This window comes from Lissotriton vulgaris, chromosome 5 (assembly GCF_964263255.1).
Source record: "Lissotriton vulgaris chromosome 5, aLisVul1.2, whole genome shotgun sequence".
In the NCBI taxonomy this organism is placed as follows: Eukaryota; Metazoa; Chordata; class Amphibia; order Caudata; family Salamandridae; genus Lissotriton; species Lissotriton vulgaris.
Genome location: NC_141693.1, coordinates 1879082455 through 1879091163, shown reverse-complemented (window position 1 = coordinate 1879091163; position 8709 = coordinate 1879082455). Strand labels below are relative to the sequence as shown.

The 8709-nt window shown below is 47.5% G+C and overlaps 2 non-coding genes across 2 annotated transcripts; both read right to left on the bottom strand.

The window, feature by feature from the left end:
- Positions 1–7075: 7075 nt before the first annotated feature.
- Positions 7076–7185, bottom strand: TRNAL-CAA (transfer RNA leucine (anticodon CAA)). Its single transcript has 2 exons — positions 7148–7185; positions 7076–7121 (listed from the first exon to the last, which is right to left on the bottom strand). It is a non-coding gene; the product is annotated as a tRNA-Leu (tRNA).
- A 1014-nt stretch (positions 7186–8199) lies between these two features.
- TRNAL-CAA (transfer RNA leucine (anticodon CAA)) lies at positions 8200–8309 on the bottom strand. Its single transcript has 2 exons — positions 8272–8309; positions 8200–8245 (listed from the first exon to the last, which is right to left on the bottom strand). It is a non-coding gene; the product is annotated as a tRNA-Leu (tRNA).
- Positions 8310–8709: the final 400 nt, after the last annotated feature.

Sequence of the window (8709 nt, the reverse complement as noted above, 5' to 3'; positions counted from 1 at the left end):
TGTAGCCCCGTCCTTTTCGGATTTGGGGGCGTAATTTTTGATGTTCTTTAGACAGTGACGTTGTCCGTCACTCAGAACATCAAAACCACGCCCCCAAATCCGAAAAAATCTCGGAGCTTTTTTCGGCCATTTTGAAGCTCGCTTCTCGACATCGGACGTCTCACGAGGTCTGCTTTCCGTCCTTTTGCCCCGCTTTCCGTGTCCTGCCCTCCTATGCTGGCTCCCTCCCCACCCCACTCCCTCTCCACTGATAACCGTTTCCAGGGCCTGGTAAATGTATTCACGAGGTCTGCTTTCCGTCCTTTTGCCCCGCTTTCCATGTCCTGCCCTCCTATGCTGGCTCCCTCCCCACCCCACTCCCTCTCCACTGATAGCCGTTTCCAGGGCCTGGTAAATGTATTAACCCGCTTGCGTCCGCCCTCCTCCCGCTGTCCGTGTATTTTTCCCGCCCCCTCCCGCTGCCTTTTGCCCCGCATATATAGAGTATACTGCTCTACAGGCATATATATGCTACCGCACGTTTTACTCTTTGTATATCTAGCATACCGAAGAACTCAAACCTACATTTGGCCCCAATGTATTTTTCCCAAGTCTTTTTGATGTCAATATGTTTAGCCTTGTGCGTTCGTGTGTGTGTGTGTATATAAATACTAATATAGAGAAAGTTGCATTGATCTGTCACTGCAGATGCAACTTTTCGATGAAGCTCAACTGGTGCACTTCAGGAAAACATGGTGTTCCGTGTTGACGGAAGGGGTACGTGATAGGCGGAAATAGTAACAAAAAAAAGTGCCAGTTGAGAACACAGGAGGAAAAGCACTTCTCACTCGCAGGATAACGCGGGCACTTCCTGTGGTAATCCGAGCCAGACTTGGGAGGGATGGGAGGAACATGGAGCACTCGGCTCTTTTTTGGATGAGATCGCACCCCAGAGGAGGCCAACATACAGTGACGATTTAATGTTACACCCACCACAGCGACGGGTGATATTCAGGATGAAAATAGTGTAAAGCCAGTCCGTAATGCTAGAAAAAGGCCTTTAACAGATAAGACTACTTGTAACTACTTTACCTTGGCACAAGTAGGTTGTTTTTCCGTCAGTATTATATGGCACGACCGATGTTAGCTATCACAATAGACTATACAGTTCGAGTTCTCAACCATCCGTCTAAACTAATTCACTTATTCGTTACTAGGGATTAGGAACACAGCAATTGTACCTATTTTCTGCCCGTGTGCGTGAACTTTTTACTCAAAGATAATTGTATACTTTTACCAAGTTCACGTTTTAAATTCTATTATCTTTCACTCTTATTCTCGACATACACTGTTTGGGAACACATCGGCCTCATTAATCAAACGTCATCTCTTGTTTATTCTGCTGGTCTGTGGTGAGTGTTCCCTGCACTCTCTGCCAGTCCCGTAAAACCTCGCTGCGCCATGTTACCCCCGAGCATCTCGCCTCTCGCCCCTCCCCCACACTACCATCATGCAGCCTGGTCCTAGCAGTGTGCCATGCAGCTTACTGTGTTGAGTTTACTTTCTTTATGTCCTCGCTGGGTGCCTCCGTCCGATCCCACCAGGAGGTCCCCCCTCGCCTGGGGTAGTGGTCTCAGGACAATCCTTTAATGTGTACAAAGTGCTGGCACACCCCCCCCCCCCTTTCCCTGAGCCTCGCCCACGCTAGTGCCTGTTGAGTACACATCTCTGTGTGATCTTGGGCGTGCGCAGCGGGGGTGGCTGATGAGCCCTCCGTGCCCTGGTCTGGAGATCTGTGGGGGGAGGGGAGGGAGAAGCCCCACACTGCCTCCTCATAGCGTCTCCCAGGTGAAACCTTGCCTTCTAGCCGCTCTGTATTCTGTTCTGCGTAGACATGTGACGGCCAGGCGGACAGGCTCAGATATTTCTGCTCTAGAGTTCATTACACCCCCTGGGCCTCTTGAAGCCTCACACTCCCTCCTCATAGTGCCTCCTCGTTGAACACTGGACTTCTCGCCACTCTGAGTTCTGTGTAGACAGGCTCAGACATTCCTGCCCGGCTCTGGAGCTCATTACACCCCCCATCCCCCTCTCTTGACGCCACACACTGCCTCCTCACAGCGCCTCCTGGTTTGCCACTGGACTTCTAGCCGCTCTAAATTCTGTGTAGATATGTGACTGCTGGGTCGGACGGGGTCAGACATGTCTGCCCGGCTCTGGGGCTCATTACACACTCTCCAGGTCTCTTTAAGTCCCACACTGCCTCCTCATAGCGTCTCCCGGTTGAACACTGGACTTCTAGCCGTTCTGGGTAAACATGTGACTGCCGGGGCGGACAGGCTCAGATGTTCCTGCCCGGCTCTGGAGCTCATTACACCCCGCTCCCCTTTCTCGGACTGTGGGCCTCTTGAAGCCCCACACTGCCTCCTCATAGCGCCTCCAGGTTGAATGCTGGACTTCTAGCCGATGGAGGTACTGTCAGACAATTCTGCTCGGTTCTGGAGCTTATTACACCCTCCCTCCCCCTCCTCCCCTGACGCCCCACACTGCCTCCTCACAGTGCCTCCTGGTTTGACCTGGACGTTCTACGAAATAGTACTATTAAAGTACCACCACATAATTGGTTCACGTAAGTACAATGGCAAAGGAACCGGATCTTTACATTTGTAGCTTATAATGGTGCACCCTTCATTTGCAGTGCCGCTATTGTGAAAAGGACATGCGTGTTTTCGTCTACAAAGGACTTCATTTCTTGCTCATTTAGAAGCCAATTAGAGGGCCGTCTAACGTGCTGCTCAGCCATTTTTGAAGTCTACACGAGTGATTAAGAGCCATGCGAATATTGTCATATCTCCCTTCCATTCTGGTTACAGTTGCGTGATTAATTTAGTTTTTGGGGCGTTTATTTCACGTATACATCGCTGAAACTGACCGTGCTAAATATCCTAACTGAAAACACACGTTTTGCAGAGAATGAATTGAAAAGAAAGCAAGAAATATTAAATATATTACATTTTCTGTTTGTATTACAAAATGCCAGCAGGTTAAAAATGCATTGGGAAGTCTTCGGTTGGGTTATTTCATGAGTCTCTCTAGTACAAGTCGCAGGTAAACACACCGGTTTGACACTAAACTTTAAAGGCACCATAGGTGTTCCTTTATTAGTTGTGCCTGTATTTGGTGTATTTATTTCTAACTTTTCAGAAAACTGGCTTTTTAAAATATATAGTTTGCTTGTCGACCTAGGGACTACACTCAGCTGCAGTTTCCGGTTCGTGAATATTAGTCCTTCGGTCTCCACCCCAGCAGTCATTTCACAGCAGCCATTGTCTGCTGGAGCGTCATCCCATGCATTGCGCAGCATCGGCCCACCTCGGAGGCAGCATGGCGGAAGGTAACATCAGGGAATGGGTTGGCTCGGACACTTCTGCTGTTTATGGATTGTAGCCTGCAATATTGGGAAAGGAGTATTTGTGATGCGGAGTAACTGCTTGCACAAGCCCCTGCGTTCGAACTCTGGTGGGGCCTAGCCAGACTTTCATCATTAGGAGGACGATAACATAAGTAATCTGGGGAGTGAACTAATGCGTTAAGACAATTCCGTTTCTACCATACACTGTAAATAATCACCACTATTGTCAGTTCAATGTACTGTTCCAGCCCGCTGAACAATTACTGTCCCAGGGCAAAGCCTACTTACTTAATTAACACACTACATGGAGCAGCGGAAAGGTGCAATTCTATAGCAGTGTGCGTGCACCTCTGAGGGTTTGGAAGGCGATTAAAGATTGTGTATAACAACTGTCTTACATGTTTGGATTACACTTAGATATTACATTTTACATCTTCACAGAATTTAGGCACAAGCGGATCAAATCTTCTTCACAAAACCACATAATTCCCCAACTTCCAGAGTCATCAACTTCTCCACAAAATGCATCCTGTATCTCGAATTTTGTATTATTGTAATAAATAGATTATTGTTTTAGAAGTATTTCATACTCAGTTCTGTCAAGAGCTTTGTCTTAATATATCTAGTAATTCAAAAAGAATGTGCCCTAATAATTATGTTTTTCCCTCGGTGACTATGACTGTCATATCAAATATCCCCCTTTTTTCCTTCCAGTATTGGACAGGGTTATCCTAAAATGATGTCCGCCGCCAGAATTCTTTGTGGAATAATGGCAAGGGGGTAGGGTTTAGTTCGCCACTACCTAAAAGTCCAAGTAATGTGGTGCAACCTGTGATGATTCCCATGCCTGAGCGTGGGTGAAGGTAATGTGCATTGCCTTATGTATAATTTACCCAACAGCCAAAATTCTCGTAATGTATCTACCCGCATTTTAGTGGTTCAAGAAACGTGCTTTCTTCCCCAACTGCTAACAAATATTGGTACATAACTCTCTCTACCTCTCTACTCCACTCTATCTATCTCACTACCTCACTATCTCACAACTTCTCTCTCTCAAAACCTCACTCTCTCACTACCTCACTCTCTAGCTCACAACCTCACAACTTCACTCTCTCTCTCTAACTCACTACCTCAATCACTCTCTATCTCACTACCTCACTCTTTCTATCTCACTAACTCATTTTCACTCTCTCTTTCACTACCTCTCTCTCTTCTCACTACATCACAACATCACACTCTGCTTATATCTCACTACCTCACAACATCCCTCTCCCTCACTACCTTACTCTTTCACTACCTCACTCTCTCTATCTCACTACCTCACTCTCTATCTACCTCACTCTCTCTCTATTTCAATACCTCACTCTCTCTCTGCTAATGCAATAGGTATCACATATGCAAAAAAATAAGCTAATGCCATTAGAAATGACAATGCCATTTATTTAGGAATACAAAAAAGATAAAAAAATAATGAGCAATACCAATAGCTCTACCTAAAATATTGCTGAGACCATTGCATTGTAAATGCTTGTTTTATTCTGGGGATGCTGGCAAGGACAAGGGAATCTGACCTCAGCTGTCTGGTGGATTTGTGGGGTTTGATGAGTGGTTTTAGTATGGAGGGGCCTTTACCCTGGAGGATTTTGTGAGAGATGCACAGGGTTTTAAAGGCGATGCCTCCACTGGCTCCTTAATGGGGAGCCAGTGGAGAGCTTTGAGGGAGGGTTTAGCAGAGCATCTGGATTTCGTCCCCGTGAGGAGTCTTGCTGCGGCATTCTGAACGTGCTGGAGTTTTTTGATGTCAGCTACTGGGGCGCCCCGGTACAGGGTGTTCCCATAATCCAATCTAGAGATGATGAGGTCCTGGATAAGAATTTTTCTAGACTGGGGGGGATAAGAGGGAGGATCTTCCGGGCAGTTCGCATGAGACCAGAGCATGTGCTGGCTGTCTTTCTCGCTTGGGCTCTGAAGCTAAGGTCCTGGTCAAGCCAGATGCCTAGGCTCTTGATTTCATTTTTTGGTATAGGGGGGAGCCCATGCTAGGTGGCCAGGCGAGAGACTTGGGGAGTTTGTGCGGGTCACCTAGGAGTCACCTAGGTGCCTATTATGCACATCAGTGCCGTATCTTTTTGCATTGTGCCATTCTGCCCTGTGCCCGTCTGTACCTGTGATGCTTAATGCATGTCTACGCTCTAGCACTGTGCATTTCTCAGTCTGCCCTTTGCCACACTGAACATGTGATACGTCACATCTGTGCTATGGTTCGGCCCTGTGTCTGTCTGTGATACTTTATATCAGTACTGTAGGTCTATGCATTGTGCCAGTCTGTACCTGTAGTACTTCTACGCCGCCTTGGTGCAGCTCTTTCCACTGTGCTAGTCTGCCCTTCTGAGACAGTCCCTGCCAGGGCAGCGACGTTTTATGGCACGGGTAAAGTGGGCTCTGGCCCAGGGCCCCAGCCTTTCAGGGCCCCTGATAGTACCAGCTCTGTTCTGCAGACAGTCCTGCCCGGCTGACGTTGAAGTATACTTAAGCAGATTGTTTTAAATGGTATTTCCCTTTAATTTATTTTAAATGTGAGTGATATGTGAAAGTCTACTACAGGCATTTTGCAGAGAAACGTTGTTTATGTTTCGTGCAACATCCATAAAAAGTTTCTTTTAGATCCAAACTGGACCCCACAAATGAGAAATTGGAGGGTGTCACAGAAATGATTCGCAGTGATGTTAGCAAGCTGCTGCTGTTACAATTTTGAAAACACACATCAGTATCCCTGAATATTAGATGTAACAACTTTAGAATTTGAATGATTGTGCCTGTGCACTGCCGTAGACCTGGCCATAGAGGGCATGAAAGAGCTGACTTTGGATCATAGATTCAAAGCTGTTCTAAGCAGGTGCCCCCAAAATCCCTAAAATGTCCCTATGCCAGTGCCTCACAAACGCCCTACAACTCTATGTTGTTCCTTCACTTTCTTCAGTTGTTGTAGCTCACTGTATCCAGGCTTTGAGGACAGCCGACACCATACCTTGAACCGCCTGCAAAGGTGCGAAGCTGCCAAGGGGGTGACAAGGAGTGACACGTGTATACATGCGCTGCTTCAGAATATTTCCCTTCAAGTGAAGACACAGAGGTAAGGATAAGGGTCTGTAGACGGGCAGTGTGAGGGCTGAGAAAGAGACCCGTGAATGAGAGAAGGCAGAGGATAGGTTAAGAAATTAGAGGAACTCCAGAACCTCCAATCACTGGGCATCTGAGGAGGGCACACACAGGATTGAGAGCAGCCTTAGCTCACATCGCATGCAAGCCCGGCTAGCTCAGTCGGTAGAGCATGAGACTCTTAATCTCAGGGTCGTGGGTTCGAGCCCCACGTTGGGCGTGTAGTTATTTTAGTAATCTATTATAATTTTTTTTTATATATTTTTTTCCAAGTCTCTTTTGCATTCTATGAGTATCTTTATAGAAATTAACCAACCCCTTGCAGGATTTCAGTTTACAACTTCCTTCTGCCTGTACAAGGGCGGAGACTAGCGACCTCTTAATGGCGTCTTGTTGAAACTTTTACGAGGCGCTCCTCGTCCTCTAGCGGTGCTGCCCCGCGCTCCACGAAGTAAAAGCCACATAATTCTTGGAAGTGGAAAAAAACACACAGATGTGAATATAAATGAATCGCAAAAAAGATTATGTCAGAAGTGGGATTTGAACCCACGCCTCCAATTGGAGACCAGAACACCCAGCTGGTGGGAAGAGTCAGCTCTTGAGTCTGGCGCCTTAGACCGCTCGGCCATCCTGACAACTGGTAGGAAAGGAGGCCGGGTGATGTCATCAACTCGTTGAGACGAAGTGTGCTATTGGGGGTGTTATTCAGCTTCACTTCCACCTAGACCTTCGCTTCTCAACGATCTGAAAGGGGCCCAGGGCTAAATTTCGTACTATTTAACTTTAACTCTACTGCTCGCGATACAAAATGCGTTTTCAATCTGCTTCTTCTTCTGCTGAACGTACTCAATAGTCTTCTGGGCGCTAGTCTCAGACGGTGAATAAAACTGCAGGGATGAACCCCATCCTCCGGCAGCTCGTGACATGATCCCAGATTTGGAACTCGGGATCTCCACCCTCGACTGCTGCTATCCTGAGCGGGCGCCCCCTGGTGTTCCTGGAGGAGGCATCTAGCCCTGCCTGCAGCCGGTATGTTAAGGAAGGAACACGGAGACAGGCGGAAGCAGCGAGATCTGTACCCAGCAGTGGATCTGCAGAGACACAGGGGTCCCTCCAGAGCCAGGGGGTGGGTCAGGAGACTGAGCAGAGAGGTGCACCAGGAGGCAGAAGCAACGAACACAATAGATTCTGTAATCCCAGCCCCGGGACAGCTAGGGCGAAGCGAGTTCGGTGTACTTACCGGTGCTAGTCCAGAAGGCACAGCATGAATTTCTTCACGTCGAGGATGTGGGTTCGAGCTCCATGTCGGGCGTAGCAGTCTGTTTTTGTAAAAGCGTATTCACGTTTATCACAAACCCTCCGTTTTTTGGATCTATATTAGTGGGAGTGGCAAAAAAATGCCCTGCATTTTTGCAAGTTGCCTCCTGATTTTTCTCCAGCAGCAGCTCACACGCCTCTTCCACACGCTCCTGGGAGGGGTTTGGTTGCCGACCCGCCTCCAATGGGGATTCATCAGTCACATACAACAAACACCCCCCCATACTTTCAGCACATATTCCCCGGGATCACGACCCCTTAACTTCGAAAGGGGAGGGGATTCGGAGGGTGATACCCGGGGATCATGATTGAAGTAGAATAAAACGTTACTGTGTCAGAAGTGGGATTTGAACCCACGCCTCCAATTGGAGACCAGAACACCCAGCTGGTAGGAAGAGTCAGCTCTTGAGTCTGGCGCCTTAGACCGCTCGGCCATCCTGACAGCTGAGAAATTCAGGAGTCCTGTGATGTCATCAGATCTCTGAAATGCAGATTTCTGGCAGTGATTTTCTTGGATTCTATTTTGCCATCTATTGTACAGACCTCATCCCCATAATGTGGATGGGTTCCTGAACTTCGTACCGTTTAACCATAATCCTCGCTTTGCAGAAGGAGGACCAGCCCTTACTTGAGTCAAGCTGCGTTTTTCCACATGGTCTTGGGCTACCGACCACCCCCTCCCTATCATGCAAACACCACATACAATCCCCATAGTAATTTAGTCAGGCGAGGGGTTTCTTTGGAAGGCAGGGGGTCTCGCGGCCCCTGCCGTATTTATTAAAATATGAAAACAAATAAAATTTAGTAAAATAAACATTATTTACATAATTATTAATGTAAAA